This window comes from Parambassis ranga, chromosome 7 (assembly GCF_900634625.1).
Source record: "Parambassis ranga chromosome 7, fParRan2.1, whole genome shotgun sequence".
NCBI lineage: Eukaryota > Metazoa > Chordata > Actinopteri > Ambassidae > Parambassis > Parambassis ranga.
The window spans coordinates 21,983,598-22,003,621 of NC_041028.1; the positions used below are offsets into that span (position 1 = coordinate 21,983,598).

The 20,024-nt window shown below is 43.6% G+C and overlaps 1 protein-coding gene across 4 annotated transcripts in view; it reads left to right on the forward strand.

Moving 5' to 3' along the window:
* The first annotated feature begins 10,278 nt into the window (after positions 1–10,278).
* Positions 10,279–20,024, forward strand: part of LOC114438266 (nuclear receptor coactivator 3-like) — a 43,956-nt gene continuing 34,210 nt past the window's right edge. For 2 of the 4 annotated variants that reach the window (XM_028409486.1, XM_028409490.1), the window contains exon 1: positions 10,279–10,415. The gene's annotated coding sequence lies outside the window, so the exon portion shown is untranslated. Of the gene's footprint in view, positions 10,416–10,982; positions 11,164–11,513; positions 11,613–20,024 lie in introns of those variants that run through there. The other 2 variants (XM_028409488.1, XM_028409489.1) reach the window with 2 other exon arrangements.

A 20,024-nucleotide genomic window follows, 5' to 3' on the forward strand; every position in this document is an offset into this window, starting at 1 on the left:
ACGTACCTCTCTGGTGCAGAGCAGGAAGAGAGTGACAACCAGCCAATAGTCCGAGCAGGGTCCACCCGGAGGTTTTTATGTTTTATAGCTTCAGATGATTCATATTCTTCGTTTTAATGAGAAACTGCCGAACTAATCGGTTGCTATCGGATTGTAAAGAGAAGTTACACTGATTTAACAAAAAGTGCATCAGAATGAAATCTCCTACCCGACCTTTAACTCCGTGATCATTTACTGCCATTATTTAACAGCCTCTGCCATTGAAATCCAACATGTTACAGGATTGAGGCACATTTTGTATGTTAGGTCTGCTTTTATCACTTCTAGCCGGTTATCAGCCTGTTGGAGGCTCATTCCGGGTCTGGAGACTCACGAAGAGGATGCTGTACTGTAACCTGTGATGCTGTACTGTATGCATACAGTTAAATCTTTATAATGGCATGAGTGGACATGTTGAGCAAGAAAACTGTGTTCGAGGCTGCACTCAAGTCTTTCATATGGTATTATTAATGCATGATGGTTCAAGGCTAAAGACTTTATGGCTAGTTCCTACCTGTGCTGTTGAGTTTGCATCTCTCTCTGTCTCACACACACACAAACACACACAAGCATTCAGTGGCCTTTTTACAACTGCTGCAAGAAGTTTCAGTTATTTATTTTTGTCATATACTACAAATAGTTGTTATTTTATATGCTTTGAGAAGCTATAACCAGCAAACAGCGGTACATAGCAACTGCATTTAGTTAATCCAAACAATACAATCCTTCTTCAAGTGTCCTTATCACGTTGGTGGTTTATATCACCACTTGTGTTGTGTTCTGTTTGCCTTCTCTTTGCTTTTGTATTCTTGGGAATCAGGGGACAAGTTACTCACTGGTTAACACTATAAGTTCCATCCCATGGTGCAACGGGAGCTGTGTTTGTGAGGGACTGTGTTTGTATGCCTGTGCTCATGTGTTACCGTATTGTTTTGCCTACTCGGTGTGTGTGTGTGTGTGTGTGTGTGTGTGTGTGTGTGTGTGTGTGAATTAACAGGGCCTGAGTGATGATGATGGTGACAACAATGTTTACTGCTTGTCTCGTTAAAAAAAAAAATGAAGTTATTGCCTGTGTGCAGAGCATGAAATGTGACAATCTGTTCATGGACTCCTGCCTGTAGGTTGTATTTCACAATCATACCGGCTCTTTGGTTTTGGCCTGACTCAGTTTTGCTTCTGTGTGTAAAAAAAAAAAAAACAAACAAACAAAACTCCTGAGTTGTGGGGATAGGTGTGTGTTCTATAGGTTACTATATGTGTTCAATGTCTCTGCTCCCTCGGAGTGTGAGAAAGACTCTCTCTCTCTCTTTGCCAAATGTGGCATGTTTCGTCCTTGCTGCTTCACCTTTTCAATGATCCTGACATTGCTATGGAGCACACGTATTGTACTGTTGGTCGGTCTGTCATGGCCCAGGTCCTGCTCTAACTACTGAACCACTGTGCATGTGAAGCTCTGTGCAGAAAAGACTGTAGTACCAGAGTTGGGAGCCTGGAGTAGGGAAGAGATGACGATGCCGTTCATTTTTTTCCCCCTCCTGTTAGCGCTCCTTATTGGGTCTTTATAGCCCTGCGTCTGTGTCTGGCAGTGTCATAGGAGGGAAGGAAGAGCAGAGGACTTATGTACCAGCCTGTTACTAAACTGTCTCAGATGTAAAAGATATAAAAGAATAACTGACTTAACCCTACACTGTACTAAAATATGTGTCAGATTTTTAAGCTATTTTTATAGAGGGAAAACTGTTCAAATCACTGTTGTTCAGTACACGTGTGAATATTTGTTTTGCATCCATGTTATGAATTGTTTTTTATATAAGAATGACGCTTGCTGAACTCGTTAGTGTGGGTGTACATCGTGGTATGAGTGTAAACTTTGACTTTATTTAACTTCATGGCCTTATTAGAGCAACACAAACTGGACGTAACACTAACGCTGCGGACGTACACTGCAGCTTTCACCGCTACACGTTTCACGATACACAGCCTCACGTCCTTTAAAGTGGTCAGCACGGTGTTTATTTTTCTTCCTTCCAGGGGGACACTAACATTAAGCAAACATCTGGAGGCTTTTCTACCTCATCAGATGTGTGTAACAATCTCGCTCGGAAACATGAGCCACACTCCAGTTCCCCTCCTCGCTTTGAGACACAATAGCCTGTATAATCCCACAGGAATGCACTTTTCTCTTTCTTTCTGTTTTTTTTTTTTCATTGTATGCATTATGCACAAAAACACTGCTCACGTTGGGCTGTTTATGCATTCTATTCTATTCAATAAATTACAAATTGGATTTGCTCGATTTTCAAATTGTGTGCATTTTGTTATGGTGGATTTAAACAAAAAATAGACTGTGCTGAATTAACCTCTAGGTGGCAACAGTCATTAACACATTTGAACATGAGACTTCTTGTACCCTGTTATTTCACTCTGCATTGTCCTTGTTTTGATAGATTTTTTTTTTTTGGTTTTATTTTGCTGCTTGTTTATAGATGTTGCGATATTTTTTCCTGCTCTGATGGTATATATTTATGCAAATTCTTGTGATCATGTTTCTTCGTCACTTTTTTTATTATTATTATTATTATTTCATGTTTTGAATAAAGCTTTTTGTTCATTACAGGCATTGTTGTTGAAAATATTTTTTTTCTTATATAGTCTCCATGGAAACCCCTTGCTCCAAACTACACAGAAAATGATTCACTTTTGAATTCCTGTCTCACTTTCTCCTCATTATATTCCACTTAAGGATATATTTGGGGACCGACTTCATTTTAAACATTGTTAATTTACACCCTCCATTGGGGATGGTGTCAGGAGATATGATAGCCAAATTGTACTTTTTTGGCTAATTACCACCAGGGGGCAACGGTGAGCTTTTTGCCTGAGGGACAGAAGCAGTCTGCTTGGGCAGAGCTGCACACAGACCTGCAATAATAAATCACCAGCTACAGTGAGAATAAGAGGAACATTGTCTTATCTCACAGCACGTAGCACAACAAATGATTAAAAATAACCAGCTTAAAATATCTGCTGTATTTTTAAATGATAGCAAATCGCTACTATTAAGCTGCTGTGGCACCATAAATATGACATCTGCATGCATGGATGGTGAAGAATGAGCGCAGTACAGGAAGGAGACACCTGCAGCTCACTGCTAATGTGTTGTGTTGTCTCAGACTAATGGCTTTTCTCTTGGCAATCAGACAGCATGATGGATCAGTGGGAACCAGAGAGGCAGGCTGGAGCTCTGCAGGGTCAGCACAAGGACAGGAGTTCACGCACACACTCTCCATCACACGCACACACACACACACTGATGGCTGCATCCTCAGCCCCAAATGACCTGAACCCTGTGCTTCAAAAGCAAACTTTACCGGCAGAGTCCGACTAAGAAAAAGCATCACTCTCTCACTCCTTTTTTTTTTTTTGCTTATTTCCTCCCCTTCACCCAATGAGGATAAATCTCTCACTGAATCGTCAGTATTATGTGTAATTTCCATATAAATTAGCTTCATTAAAATGGGAGTACTTTCTTATTTAACGAAGCTCATTTGAAATTCTGTATTTAATAAGACATGTAATCCCAGACTTGCAGACTAATAGCCAACAATTAGCAGGACAGGAGTGTGTGTGTGTGTGTGTGTGTGTAATCTCTTGGAAGTATTGTAGTACTTCAGTGTTATTTTCATTGATTATCTGAAATGAGCAAACTGGGCAGCAGCTGCTCTCCCAGGTTTGCTTGCAGTGATCCATGAAGCTTCATGGACATCTAAGAAGCTCAAGACCTCATTATAGGGAGAGCAGAGGAGAGAAAAGTGGGTGAGGTGAGCAAAAAAAACACAAAAAAATAACAGGTGTAGAGCGATGAAGGACAGAGAGAGCAGCGAGAGGAAAGGGTCGGAAACATCTGGAGGGATCTGAGGGGCAGGGGTGGGAAGCAGAAGACAAAATAGTGAAGTGAAATGAGACTAGTGCTATTATTTACAGTTGGGGTAAGCAGAATAATAGAGCGAGGAGTGTGAGTGTGAGCAGGGGAGGCCTATCAGTGCCACCAATGCAAATTAGATAAGGAGAGGAAAGGTGGAATAAAGAGGCCACAGACAACAGTGAGATGAAGGGAAGACAAGCGAACAAAAGACAAAAAATAAATGTTTTATCCGGTGTCACTCCTCATTTATGTCTTTTTGTCCAACCTTATTCAAATTCCAGCTTTTGTGTGCTGTTTTAGAAGAAATAATCATATAGGAAGTGAAAGAATAACACGTTTAGAGAGCGCTGCTTGTGTACGGAGGTTCATTAATGCCAAAAGTAAAACTCAAGTTGAGTTTAGTCAGTCTTAAGGGGTCATTCAAGGAAGGGTAGTTTCGGGATCTTCCATGTTTTACATATTTTTAGCAGAAATTATCAATTTAACTTTATGCAAATGTATTCTTTAACTGTGTGAATGGCTATCACAGGTGTGACTGTGCACGCCTTGCTTCAACCTCTCTACATATTATTATGACCTGGATGACTGAGAATCTTCATCAACAAACTGTGCACCAAGCCGGTGAGATTTTTTCCTGAGACTAGTACCAGCATGCACCCAGGCTGCCATTTAGAGCTTTGGCTACAGTAAGTTCACCAACCAGACCAGCCAGTAGCAAAGGGAAATGCTGCACAGACAGGCATATGAAGTTTGCATGCATTCATTTCACATATGCCTGTAGGCAATATTATGGAACAGATGTGTGCCTGAATGAAGACACCGTCCATTTTTAAAGCACGTTATCCAAAAGATTTTTTTTTTTACCTCTCCTTAAGTTCCCCAAAAGCTCCGACGCCGCCAAGGCTGCAGGGGAAAATTATAAGAGTACATGTTGAACTGCATGTGAAATCAGGATTTTGTGCTTAAGACTCCAAATATCTGTCCCTGTGTGCTCTTAAAACCCAGATTGATTGCAGATTGTTGTCTTTGCTCAACAGTTTTGCAATTAATAAAACATGGGGGGTGGTGCTCACAGTGATGGCATCAGCAGCACGTGAACGTGTTGTTGCCTGAAGCACTGACATTGAGCAACGGAGAAATCGACAAAAATGTAGAGGCGATACGAATATGATTTATGCATGTCCTCTATACACTGTGTGGAATGTTTCCACTGTTTTCTGTGCAGCTGTGCAACAACAAGCTGCACATCTGGAACGTGAAAACCTTCATGCACACACACACACACACACACACGATGGGCCAGCTGGCGGCACTAACAGGGTCACGTGTAGTCTCATCATCAGTGTCTGTCTTGGTAACACCCAGCCTGTGCTCTGTGTTGGTAAACACACACACACCACGTTCCAGCCTTGTTGTTGGTTTTGTTTTTCGAATGCAGCAACTTTATCGTCCCTCAAGGCTCTCGAGCCGGTGATTCAACAACCGCCCCTGAATTTGCTTTATCTGTTCAATCATGTTGTATTGATTTTGCATCATATGATGCTGAGGTAGATTTCACAAGGCTACATGGGACTGAACCATTTTTTGTGACCTTTGTATATCCTTTTAGAATATATTTTAATACATTATATGCTGCATATATCTGAGTGGCAGTAATCCCACTTCATCTAAGGCAAGGTCACCTCTTAACCTTGCGTCTTTGTGTTTATCACAGGTCCTACAGAACGTGCAGCAGCGTCCTCTCCATATATGTCTCATAAAACATATGTGGGGGAATCACAGCCGTACAGACACTCAGGTAATGATCTTCTGAAGCTCATTGTCGGAGGCTTAAAATCCACCTTCGGGCAACTGTAAACAGCGTTTTCCTTATTTTGAAAGAGCCAAGGTGGCTGTGTGTCTCCAGTGTCTTCTTTCCACACCAGCTCTCTGGCTTTCAGATGCAAATCTCAAACTTTTTCTTTAGGAAAGCAGTGGCGGTTGTTTTTGACAACCAATCTGATGCATAGGACTCGTCACCCTGGTAACCGAGGAAGCTTGTTCTGGTTGCATCTGTCTTCCCTCATGACATCATCCATCCATTTTATTAACTGTAGACGGAGGACATCGGAGGACTGGGAGCCATCAACACGGTACGCCCAGGACAGGTTGTCCGTCTATCACAGGGGCCAATTTGAAGTTAACCCAAGGAGCACATCTTTAGAATGGAACCAGGAGAACCAGGAAGCGGACCAGTGCCCCCGTCCCTCATGGTATATCCTAGAGGATTTTCTGTAACAAAGACAGAACGTCCGTTTAAAGAAACATCATATAGACATTGTCCTCCTAACATGGAGGTCTACAGGGATTGACTCACTTTGTTGAGTCACCCTCTAGTGGCCCTTCAAGGAAATGCAGATTAGCCTACAATTATATTTCTGTTCAAATGTCCTGAAATCAGTAAAAGCCGACGTTGATGAATCGATGTTGCACAAAGTTGCTGCCAATAAAACGTTCTGTTAATTGTTTCAGCACCACAGGTTATTCCAACAGTATTTTCTGCATGTGGGTTGCCTCTTTTCTCTCATCGTCTTCACATCTGTGTGTGTATGTGTGTGTGTGTGTGTGCTGGGAGCTGTTCCACTACCCTCCTGAAGCCTCGTCCCTACCTGTTTGGAATTTTAAACAGCTTCCCTGCTCCTCTCACCTTCCCACAACTCTCTGTCTCTGCAGTCCTTTAAATTCTCACTGAGGAAACATCCATAAGCTGTTAAATAAAGCACAATCATCTCCCGTCTGTGCTTCGCCCATCTAATAGACTGATATCAGGCCATAAGAGATGAATTGTTGTTTATTGTCGGATCGTGAAGGCACAGTTTTTGGTGTCAAGGTGCAACTGCTGGCATGTTTGTGTGTCTGTGTTTCTTCACGTTTCATTTGGTGTTATTTCCATTTTCTTTTAGCCTCGGGCAATTTTTTTATTTTTTTTTTCAAATGATGGACAGTAAGTACCGTAATAATGTGGCTTTAAATATTGTGGAACTGCAACCTGAAGCCAGCTGGCTATAGAAAAACAATTCTCCACTGTTTCACTCTATCAGGAACAGACCTAATGAATTCAAGTGTTTCACTCTAAAATGCAATGAAGAAATATCCATTTAGGAGCTTTAGCAGCCGCTCTCGAAGGCTCTCAACTGCTCAATAAATACACCTCGTGAAATTATTTGTAAGCAAAGGCCTGGAATCACTTCCAAAAGCTGTCCCACATTCAAAAAACCATCAACAGAGGTGGATTCGCCTGCTTTGGCCTAAATGTTGCTGCCAACATTTATATTTCTGAAGGTCCTGTCCTCAGACAGGCCATAAGTTTCCTCCTGCTGCTGGATAAAATATCCCCCGACTGGATTTGTAGCTAAGAGACTCTGATTTAATGGAGTTAAACTGTAATGTGGGCTGATTATTTGTCACCCAGAGTAGAAGGAGAGCGGTTATGCAGCAAGTCGACTTCCATGCAGTCGTCCGTTACCTCAGTATCAAGGGCTCTTTAACTATGGAGGCCCATGAGGAGCAGTGGAGGGTGCACCCTCTTACGGCATGGTGAAGAAGTGGGCTGTTGGATTCAAATATGGCAGAAAGAGACTAAGATCACGCCTGTCCCAGAGGGTCCATGCTGATAACGAAAACATGGTGGCTTACATGGACAAACCGGACAAAGCTCCAGCCCACAGAGAGCTGCCGTTCAGGAGTGTGGATCCGAGCTCATCCACTTACCTGATTTGACACCGTCAGCCTGATGGAGAAGGAGTGGACGCCATGTTGACAATGATGCCGCCGCCACTGTGAATCACATCAGCTCCTACAGAGAAGGGATCTGTATGCAGATATATGCGCTGAAGTGCGTACATGTAATAATATCATCATTTATGTGTTGTTTTATCTCCTCTATGCTCAGTCTTTTACCTACATTTAGATTTTTACAGTTACTGGATCACCGCAGTCTGTCAGTGGACTTTAAATGTGCTCCAAGTCTAATTTATTTTAGAGGAGGCTTAAACATCTCTAAATCCTTTGGCTGAGACTTATCTCTGGATGTGTGTTGGGTTAACACGAAGCACACAGCAGCTGTTTTGTGTGATGAGAAGAATGTTTCTACATGATCCTAAACATATATATATATATATAATATATATTTAAATTAAACCCTAAAGATCCTTCATCTTAACGTTTTTTTAGCGTCTCTCACTATTCTAATCACATTTCTGTCTCCTTAGCGGCTCTTTCAGTTTTGCCTGATGAATTATGTCTGACCCACAAGGCTAATTGCTTTAAACCTTCCCAACTCGCCTATTTCAACATTTTCTTAGTCAAACTGTTCTTCTACCGTATTTTCTCTCCGTCTATGATCCACATTTTCTCTCCTCCTCCATTAGTGTGTGTGTGTGTCTGGCAATAGTCTCCATTTATCATTAACTGTGATCTCTTGACCTGCTTTAAACTAAATTCCACCATCTCCATCATCATGTTTCTATCCATCTATCTGTTATCCTGTCTGTCTGGTATCACCATGGCGACGGAGTTTTCGGCCGCTATCCATCCCTAGCTTCCCTAAAATCTTGGCAGCGTGTCCAGGGTTCACTGCGTTGTCCCAGTTCAGAGGCCACCCGGCTCCGACGTCACCGCTGCAGGTTAAACCCTGCCAGCTCGCAATATGGAGCCCACATATGGGCTTCATCTATAAGAGATAGGTGGCCCGAAGGAGCCGCGCGGCCCCTCCAGCGACAACAAACCCAGTTCACAGAAGGCCGTTTCCTTTAAAAAAGAAAAAAGGCTGCAGGATGTGAAGTGACATTTCAGCACTGGTTACAAGTCACTGCAATAATCTGTTACGGATACAGACACAAAATATCATCATACACAAAGACAAAGGACGAAGTTCACATGATCACATTAAATAATTCACTCTGGGACTTATAGAAATATAATACTGCTTATGACTGCATCACATGAGAGTCATATGATCTGTACATAAAGGGATATTTCACCCCAAAAATCAAATATTTGTAATGTCTCCTGTGGGCAGCAGTTTTAGAGATTCAAAGCGATAGATATACATCTTCTAGTTTATAAAACAGTTTGATCAGAAATAGTAAAATAAAGAAGGAGAGGGCTCGTGTAATGTCTGGCAGCACAGATAGAGTGTGTCATAAATGAATAAATGAATAAATGAAGTGATTTTTAGTCCAATCCATCCCAGAGTTTCACAGCAAATCACAGTGTGTTCTTGCAAAGTTTCCATTAATGAATTGACCTCACACCCACAAAGCAAATACTCAGGAACTGCGGACATGCTGCTAAAAATATTTCCCCCAAAAACTGACCCACTGTCTGATTATTAAATAAATATATTAAGTACAAATAATAATGTGACCAAGATATAAAAAAATTTAAACAAACTTACAAGTGACTTCCTGTCAGCCGCCACTTTTTGGGGTCCCCTGGAAACTTTCTGATTGTTACTTGCATTGTATTTACAGTTTTTGCTTGTGTTGTGTTGCTTGTGTTTTTTTTAATTTGTTGCTAAAACACATTTGTTTACTGCAGTGTTCCCCTAATTACTTGACTGCACTCTTCTCATTTAATCACCCTGATTCTATTTGATGTCTTTTATGATTTGATTCTTTTTATGATTTTAATTTCCTTCTTAATTTAATGTTTTAAAATGTTTTTATTCTGTGATTTCATCTTATGTAAAGCACTCTGAATTGCCTTGTGTACGAATGGTGCTATATAAATAAAGCTCGCCTTGCCTTGCCTTGCTATTTGTCTGCATGTAGTGTGTGTTTCTGTGTTGAAATATTGAAATATAATAATATACTGAACAGTTTTCAATAAGATATGAATTTATTCATTTGGTCCTTTTACAGTTTTTGAACTACTTCCATCTCCCAACACTCACATGTATCCACTCTTCTGTGTATCGATCAGGCATTTTACCAACAGTGTGCTTCTCAAGTTCAGACTCTTTTCTCTCACCTGCTTTGTACAAAAGTCTGTTGATGTGTGTGTGAGTCAAGTGTTTGTTTTTTCGTGGCTTGCGGAGGTTAACTGATAACACACACCGTGGCATCATCTCTCCATCCGTCTGTAGGCTGCTAGACAGACGGTGCCTGCTCCCCGCACCATCTCCTCCTCCTCCACCTCCTCCACCTCCTCTTCCTCCTCCACCACCACCACACAGGAGGTGGTGGTGGTGGCTGTAGTCCGTATCCGGGTCGTAAGAGGCATCCAGGAAGAACGGAGCTTAGAGTTGAACTCGTCTACCCAGAATCCACCGCGCCACCTCAACTTACACAGAACTGGCTTCTCAGGGCTTCGGGAGTGTTTCCCATTTAAACAAACAGTGCCGAAGATGGCGGAGAGTTAATGGTGTAAAGAAGAAATTATCGATTCCGGAGAGAGAAACGTCCACAAGGTAAGCGCGTCCTGCGTGTGTGCAGCCCTGCAGCCGGTCCACTTTATGTTTGCTTTGCATTTTGGTAGAGGACGGAAATGTACTGACTTGTGTTTCCAGCGGCAGTGCACACACACACACACACACACACATAATGTTGGCATCGGTACGGTGCGGAGGGCACCGTGCATGGTCTTTTAATACATGACAGTAAAGATGTGCCCTCGTAGTGATGATAAGGTGTCATGCTTTGTGCGTAAAAAGGGATCAGACGTTTAATAAGTTGGTCGCACGGACTGACCAGTTTACGCACAGGCTGCTGGATCACATAAGTGTTTCCATCAGATATGTTACAGTACATGGTGGAAGTTTTGTGGAAAGACACAGAGAGGGAGAGCAGACACTTTAGAGTCACGCTTGAGCACACAACACAGGCTGGATGTTTTACAGTTTTGCCGCTGACTGCCCGCGACAGTCAGGCAGGAAACATCAGCTGAGCCTGACGCTGTCGCAACATGAGGGAATTTGGACCGAAATGTTTGTTCATCCAGAGCGCGCAGAAAACATGCTCAGCTGTTTGTCCGATGTCTAAAAAGAAGATGTGTTTTTAATGGTTCAGTGACTAGAAGAACAAACAAACAAACAAACAAACATGCAGGGCAGGAGGCAGACGATGTTGACTGTGATGTCTTGTCAGTCAACCAGCCTCCCAGCCAGGCAGCCAGCCTGCAAGCGCGAGTACCCTGTTTCTGCTGTGTGCGCCTCCAACGTGAGTGTATCGTGCATTTCCTTCAAACGTGTGATGGGAACGTGTGAATAGTGTGTGTGTGTGTTTTTCCACTAGTTCATAACCCCTCCTGTCATTTGCTTCCATAACGTGTCCCAGTGTGCATCTGCAGGGGGCAGCAGCGCGGCCCTGTGCGCACACGCTGCCCTGCAACTCTGAAGGTCCACGGGTTGATCCCTGATCCCCCCCACTACACCACCACCACCACCACCACACTGAAACAAACAGCCAGCCTGTATGTGTATGTGTGTGTGTGTGTGTGTGTGAATGAATGTGTGGATGCACATTGAAAAAGCACAGTGTCCTTGAGCATGACACCAAAGCCCCCCCAACTCCAGCAGCACCGGCTCACACTGGATAACAGCAGCCTGCTCGTCAGTGTGTGTAAACAGGAGTTGAATGGAAGTGAGGCTGATAGGTTTGGACTGCAGGTGAGAGATCTGTGCGCGAGGCGTTTGTTAATTACTCTCAAGTCCAGGTCTAAATTTAGATTAAAATCTGTTACTATTTATGGAAAAAAAAGGCGTCCATGTTTGAGGGACAAATAAAGACGTGTGGGGACGTCCACAGTCCAGCTTGAGTCACAATAGAAACATTGTCTTTTTAAACTTGTTTTGTGCACCAGCTGGAAGTGTTTGCTGTTGTTGTACCCGTAGGTTTACACTAAAGGGCACTAGATGTTTAAAAAGGTGAGAGTTAGTGAGATTAAGTCGTTTCCTTCAAAGGTGTGAGGTGAAAACCTGAGCGCGGTCTTCTGGTTTATCTGGCAAGCTCTTTGTCAGTTGAATATTAGCATCATTGGGGATTCTTCTTCATTGTTTCGGCTGTGCCTCCATGATTGTTGGCCAAGTGCAGGAGTGTGGCGGCGAGCGGCCCTCGTCTCGACCCTTCTCCTGACAGATTTACAGTCGACTCTGTGGCACACGTGCAGCCGCACACACGCCGACAAGGAATCGGACAGCAAGCAGCTCGGACCCTGTGGGTTTTTTTTTTATAATATATGGGGGGATGAATGCCTGCATGAAGAGGAGGAGGGTGACAGTGATGCATTATGTTTGCTGAATGGGAAAAAAGGGGACAGAGGTTAGCAGGGGATGCTGGTGACTGGGTCAGGCGCTGGGGGCAGGGCTCATGAGGCTGAGCGGGAGGGAGGCAGGACCTCACACACCAGTCTGGGAAGATCTGTGTGTGTGTGTGTGTGTGTGTGTGTGTGTGTGTGTGTGGATGAGCAGGAAGAGGGAGGGGGGTGTGTTCAGAAAGGGGAGGGGCTCAGGTGCTGGAATTCTACCTGGCTTTGTGTGTGTGTGTGTGTGTGTCTCTTTGTGTCCACCATGGTCTTTGTTCAGTCCTGTTTTCTTGCCTTCTTTGACTCGGCTCGGTTATTTCTGGTTTGTTCACCTCCTCTGTGGAATCAGGAAGTTTCCTGACTCAGATGGTTGACATTCTTTGCCGTGCTCTCCCCCCCTCTCTCTCTCTCTCTCCCTCTCTCTCTGTGGTATGTCTCGCTCAGTGTCCCCTGCCTCCCCCAGCTAGCTGCAGCGTGAGCTGAACTGTTGTCCTGTTGTTGTTGGGGCCCCTCTCTGATGTGTCAGGACGTGTTAAACAGGAATTAATCTTTGCCAGTTCTCATTGATTTCACTCATATGGAGGAGGAGGAGGAGGGGGGACCCTGTAAGCATCTCCAGTCCAGCAGTGGATATCTGTGCAGTTATTTTAGCAAAAGAGTTTTGATACGAAAATAAATGTAAGCACTGTCTGCTTATGTCAATCATCTAGTAACATGAGTGTGATAAAGAAAAATATGAGCTTAATTAAAATCACAATGTAATCTGTAATGCATGCAGCAGCTAGCCGGGCTGCTTATGTTGCAGCAGATAAGCACAATTTCATTAATGAATCTTTACACTTCTGCTTCTAGGTTTTGACTTTTGGAGGGAAAAGATCCCACAATAAAATGCAAAATATGGCATGCATTAACCAGGATTAGCACCAGAAACCAAAAGTCTATGATGGCCACATATAGGCAGACCCACAGCAGTGGGTGACGTGTGCACTATTTGCCAGATATGCAAAGTTGTTCTAACTCTCTCTTGCACACACTGTCCTCATCCGTCCTGAATGCAACGTCCCTATCATCAAAGTCCATGTTTGTCCAAAAAAAAAAAAAAAAGGTGGCACGGATCCTCAGAAGTCTGCTGAGGTCTGGACTTCAGTCCTGGTTGTGTTATCCATAAATGAAACTGCAAGCTGTTCAGATTTTACAGAGCGATATGGAAATGTCATCAGGTCCAAGTTAGTAAGAGCGGAGTCACAATGTTTGCCTTAAAAAGTGACCGGTGTGGTGGGTTCGTCTGTTATGTTTGGTACTACAGACACCAGAATATTCAGGTTAGAGGTTTGACATCCAGCCATGAGTGTCCCTTCGTCAGTCCTCTCAGGACAAACATCAGCGTTCTGATGAGTTACACATATGATCCAGGTTCCATCAAGTCCATGCTTGCTAACATTTATGACTCTCCTCCTATGGAGCCGCCGTTCCTCTCTGGCTGTTAAGTTTAGTCAAGAGACACGTTTTGCTGCTGCTCCTTTGATAATGAATCGGAGATAGGCGGAGGATTTATGCGTTGGCTTTAGCTTTGACACCCAAATGAGCTCCATTTTATGGTACAGCTAACAGTTTGAAACCAGAAATACCACCCACATCCTGTTAAAAAAAACATCTTGGCTGCTTTCAAGGCACTTAGCTGTCAATGAAAGTCCTTCATCGTGCGGCTTTGAAAGCCTCCCGTTCCATTTATTTAACATTAGAGATGTTAAGTGTTGAAGATGATATTAATGACTTGTTGATTCTTCTGTCTCTATCATCAGAAGTACTCCTTTCACTCAGACAAATGATTTATACTTCAGATGATACAACTCTAACTCCCTTTGTTTATTTCCCTTTGACGTGCTCCTGATCTTATTGTCAGCAGTTGTGTGTGTGTGTGTGTGTGTGCATATATAAGTGTGCACTGGAGTCAATGCTCTGCTGGTTGTACAGGAAGCTGTCGGGCTTTCATGAATCAAGACAATACAGGAAGAAGTGGTAGTGACAAAGAGCCATAGTCTCTCACTGTCTACACCACCTGCAGACTCTTTTCACAAAACACCTCGACACTAAAGTCAAACAAAACACTCAAATATGACTTTTAAGGAGCAGGTTTTGCAGTTGATCTTATGCACTTCTTAGTAGGTGTTACAAATGAAAAATCAGCCACAAAAACCAAAAGTGTTAATTTTATGTAGAACTCTAAAAAATAACACTGTAATGAATACATTAGAAGATATGTGGACAGAGAGTGTTGGGGATCAGTAAGGAGTGGAGAATGTGGATGTAGTAGCAGATTAATATTGCATAGAAAGTATATGTGATAATAACTGTGAGTGATGTCACAGCAGTCAGGGAAAGGACTACATTAGCGTTACAATGAAAAGCAAAACAAACTCATTCTGTAAGATAAATGTGGAGAACCTTACTTTGGTTCGTATGCATGCTGTTTTGAGTCCTTTGAGTTTTTGGTGATCGCCATGTTGGCAGCATGTGAGTTTTAATTCATATTTTTTTGTAAAAATGTAGTTTCAGTTTAATTTTACTTTAGTTCATTAATAATGTGGTTTGTTGTTAGCTTTGGCTGAGAGACACCGGATGCTTCTCCATCCACCTGCCACACATGTCTGTCCATGTGGAAGTGTTGCAGTTCACCTCCCAGCCTCTAGGGACTGGCTCTAAAAGTGAGTCAGTCCTGCTAGAATGTTCAACTTTACAGCAGAAATAAACGTGTTATTCTAATAACTTGCTTGTTTTAGTTATATTAGGCTTTAAAGTGATGCATGACCACCTTTGAGTGACAGGAGAGTGCCCCCTTTTTTTGCAATTGCCCGTCCACGTCGGCTGCACTCGTGCGCCGCCTCTTTGCCTGTATTTGGAGTTTAGGCAGACTGTGACGCTGCTCCCACAGAGACTCAAAACGATGCTTCAGTAACCGATGTTTGAACCTTTGTCCATAGTTATTTACTAGATATGGTTTTAATACAGGAAAAGAGGTGGAGCACCAGCGGGTGGGCAGTCATAGAAACGGCTTCTCATTTTTATGTGCATCCATCTTTCACTCAAACCAGCCTCACACTTACTTATGCAAAATATCATCAGTTTCATAATGATTCATACCAAGTTTCTTTGTACCAGGCTGTAAATGTGTGTGTTTCTGCTGTGACATTTTAACATGTAGGTTTTAAAGCCTGCCCCCAGAGGCTGCGAGGGGAGCTGCAGCTTTTTACGTTTTCCCACAGGCCCCAGAGGTTCCAAATGATGGAGTCAGCAGCTATCACAATATGTCAATAATGTGCAACATTCTACATGAGGTTTTACGGCCTTTTTAGATTGCTGGCATTCTGCTGCTCACTTCAGTTTGTGCTTTTGGAATGACTGGGAGTTACAGAGCAGAGTAAGGAAGTGCGTTACAGAAGTCGCCTCACCCAGGAGGAAATAAAAAGTAGTAGTAGATGGTGGAGGTGGAGTTGGGCTGTGCCAAAACAGTGAAGCCATCACTCTGCATTTCAAAACTGCTCCTTCAGGAAAAGAGTTTTTCCACAAAACACACCCATGTGTACGAAAACTGACCAAAAAAATTCTCACTGATGGACTCACAGAGAGATGACACTTAAGTCGTTTCGCCAAATAATTATTAAGAATGGAGAAAATTGACCAAAGTGTAAATAAGTGTTCTCTGCATGGATTTGCATTTTTATTGGTTTGTGTCATTTTAGAGAAATATGAAGTGAAACACTTCGTGGAAGAAATGTCACTATAAATTAAATTATGGAGGAAGATGCCGGTTGAGTGGAAGCTGTAAGTCTGGGTTGTCCTGCAGGACGGAGTCGCTGTGAGAACTTCATGTGAAAGTGAGACTTGTGGCAGGCGCGAACCGGATGTGACACAGGAGCATAAATATGTGGGTTTCACACTGCTGCACTTTGGTAAATGTAGTTCCATTTCCAAGATGTTTTGTGTAATATTGAACATATGCAACTCTCCTGCTCCCTGCTTTTATTTTTGCATTGTTGTAGAAGTGTGAAAGTGGACTTTACTGCAGTTTTTTTATTTTTTTTTACTGGTAGTGGTGGCAGGAAATGTGTGAAATGACCATTTATTACAGGGAGCAACCAGTTTTTTCCACATGTTATAGTGTGCATTATTCTAATGACACATTGATCAACTTAAGGCCATGTTTGCCACCATGTGCAGGGTCCACTGTAGCTCAGAAAATAATCATTATTGATCCGCCTTAGCTTGATAACGTGTAAACAGTTTTATACTTTAGGAGTTATGTCAGGCATTAATTAATCCATCGGCTCGCTTTGGTCTGTGATGAAAGAGTGAGCTGACGGGAGGAGTGAGAAGGGGATGAGCTGATGGACTGTCAAGTGTATCCTCTTTTTTTTTTCTTTCACCCAGAATGCCTCAGTGCAGCTCATGTCCTCCGCCGCTTTATTTTTCTGAGAGCTATTTCTTCTGTGAGAAGAATGTCAAGTGCCTATCTCGATGCGCTTCTCCCTGTTCTGTTTTTTTATTTGTTTTTTTATTTTTCACCTGTGGCTCACTTTTAATTTCTCCGTGTCTCCTTTTCTCTTCCCTCTGCTTCACCTCAGTCTCACCTCAGTGTTTCTTTCTTACTGTATCAAATTAACTGGTGCCAGGAAACTGAAAGTTCACATCAAACAGTAACTGTAATTTTTTTTTTTTACGAGCATGCCTTTCCATTGTGTTAGCACAGGTCTGTGTGTGTGTGTGTGAGAGATGATTGGGTGTGTGTGTGTAGACGAGGGGGGAGGAGACGTGGAGAGTCATTTTATTAACGTGGCGACTCCCGCTAAAATTCAGGGAGTGCTGTTGCATCCAGCTGTTACTGGTTGCGCGAGGCTTCGTTGCCATGGCAACACAGCCCTGCGCGCCTGCTCAAGGTCGTTCATCCAGTTCTGAACCGAGCAGCGTGCGGCACATAGGATGCACACGGAGAGAGAGAGAGAGAGAGAGAGAGAGAGAGAGAGAGAGGACTACTTCAAAGTGACCAATCAAAAACACTTCAGTGACGTCGTGGTCGGTGAACAAACTCAGCCTTTCCTCCATCTCTCCTCATACACACACACACACACACACACTTACTTTCTACAATAAAGAAACAAGCAAAAAACTAGAACCCCTGGCCTTGGGGCTTGTAGGTTCTTTTGCCAGCTGATAAAATATTTAGCTGGTCAGTGGGAGACAGAGCGGCGGGTACGGTGGCTGGAGAAGGAGCGAGCAGCCGAGCTTCGCTTTGTGTTTTTTTCCTTTCTCTCGTGGTGCATTGCTGTGAGGCTACCTGGGGCTTCTTCCACCTCCTCACCTCTCTCTTCTCCTCCCATCTCCCCTCCCCACCATCCCATCCCTTCCCCTGGGGTTGGTGAAGGGGTGGGTGGGGGGGGCTCTGCTGCACGTTTGCAGGCGCTGACTAGACTCAGTACAGCACATATTGTCCAATAAAAACCCTCCGTGCAGTGTGTGATCGCGGCAATCTTGCAGCTTCATTGCATGTCACACTGTGCGAAATTGGGTCTAATAAAATCTTCACAATCTGTGTCAGATGATATCAGTGTGGGATGAATACCTACTGAATTGTAACTCGATGAGGCAAAGACAGCTGTGCTTCCAGTTGAAGGCTAATGCTAGCCTGGCAGCATGCTCACACAGCGCTCACACTGTAATGAGGGCGGTCTTATTAGCATCATTACAGTGTGATCACACAAAGTGCTGCTTGCAGAGGTTTCAGATTTACAACTAGAATTTGTGACACAATTATTGAGCACATGCAGGTGAGAAAAGAAGGCTGATGTGCTGGAGCCTAACATGGAGGATAGGTTTCTTCTTCTGGTTTTTTTTTACCTTCTCTAGGGTGCACGCAGAGTTTAGCAGCATTTTCAAGGGCCGCGGTGAAAAATCATGTCGCTTTTTGTGGTCCGTGACGTGATGGTGAAGGGCAGATGTGTGCGTATCACTGTTTAAAAAAACACAGGAACAGGGTCGGCTGGTGGGCCAGGAGGGGGTTAGCATCACGTTTCTTTTTACTGAAAGGTAATAGATGCTTGTTAATGGGGTCCTCAGAGGTGTGTGTGTGCGCGCGCCTAACAAGGGGAGTTCTGTTTTTTTACTTATTTTCCATTGTAAAAACCCAGACCTAGTTTATGTGCTTTAGAGCTGCTTTACATGCCTACACACACACACACACACACAAACATTTATGGGGTAGGAGTTGAGGTAAATGTTACCAGCTGCAGCACAGCAAGCGAGTGGCTTCAACTTTCTCTGAACCCAACTGTTACGTGACCACCTCCTCAACTTAATTCACTCCGGTCCTGCCTTCCCCTGCGCCGCCACACCTCCTATATCACTCTACTCCCATCTCACACACACACACAGACGCACACACATACACACCACCAGTTCCTCTATCCAGTGTCACCAGCAGCAGCATCACTCACCTATAGGGAGATGGAGGGAGAAGCACTCCCAAGGTCTGCTACCCCCACCTCGGTGTGTAGCATGGCTGCGTCTGATTGGCACGCTGTTATTGTTGTTGTGATGCAGCAGCTCAGTTTGATCATTTTGTCCCTAAGAACTGTTTGGTTAGAAACGTGTGACTAAGAAGAACCTGAAGGCCCTCACATGATGTGCACAGAGGTTTCAGTCAAGCTTCAGTCAAACTGCTGATGTTCACATTCTGCTGTGGACGGGGACTTAAGCACAGTTACTACCTTTTTATCCATGCGTCTCTGCCAAGCTGGGAAATGGAAAGAAGCCCTTCATACCCCGGCCCAGGCAGAGGGGAGGGAGTGTCTTTAGTTGAATCAGCTTTTCCTCTTGAAACCCCCCCCACCCTCTCATTTTCTTCTCCCTCGCTCACAATGAGTCCTGCGGGATCCGAGTTGTAGTAAACAGGCAGTGACATTCGCATGCTCTCTGTAGAGGGAAAGGGGCCAGAATTTAAATATTGATTTGATGCAATGTGAGACAACGGTTCCGGTCCCTCTCGTCTTCCTCTTTTAGAGGCTGTTGTTGTTTATTTTTAGAAGTATAAAAAAACTGTTTTCTTTTCTTTACTGCGTACATGTGTGTGCTTCTTTGCATCGGTTCAGCTTTGGACATGATGCCCAGGATGAAATATCATCTCCTGTTGAACTCAGCCGCCCACTCGGGTAACCATCAGGTGAGCGGCCTCGGCGTGCCTGCAGGTTTAAGCTGCTGTTGACGTTGATGTGGCTGATCGAATAGAAAACAGAGTGACAGACGTGACTCGTTCATTCCGGTGTGGTCCCTCTCTGTTAGGCCTGCACACGCTGTGTGTACGCATCCGACAAATTAGCTAATAGTCAGCCAGATGAATGAGTCGAAAGACCGCAACTGCAGTCCCTCAATAGGCCACTTGAGGCTGGTTCCAAAAGTGTTGAAGTCTCCATAGACCCCCATGTACAACTTTACATCGTAATTTTGAAACATTGCACCAGTTTAGATCATACTAAGTCTCAGGCCGGGGTCCCAGCGGGCTCCTTTGTGCAGAGCTGCAGCTGTGTTTCAAACTTTGTCTGACAACACACGAGTTTATGGCAGAAACTCTACAATATGTTTGGCTTTAAACGTATTTTATCATCAGCTGGAGTCCAATTGTGGTGTTTTATTTTGAAAAAACGACCGGATTGTCTCTGCTGTTCTTGGTTCTGACTTCTATCTGCTCAGTCTGGTTAGTGCAGATTGATGTGGCCGCGAATGAACG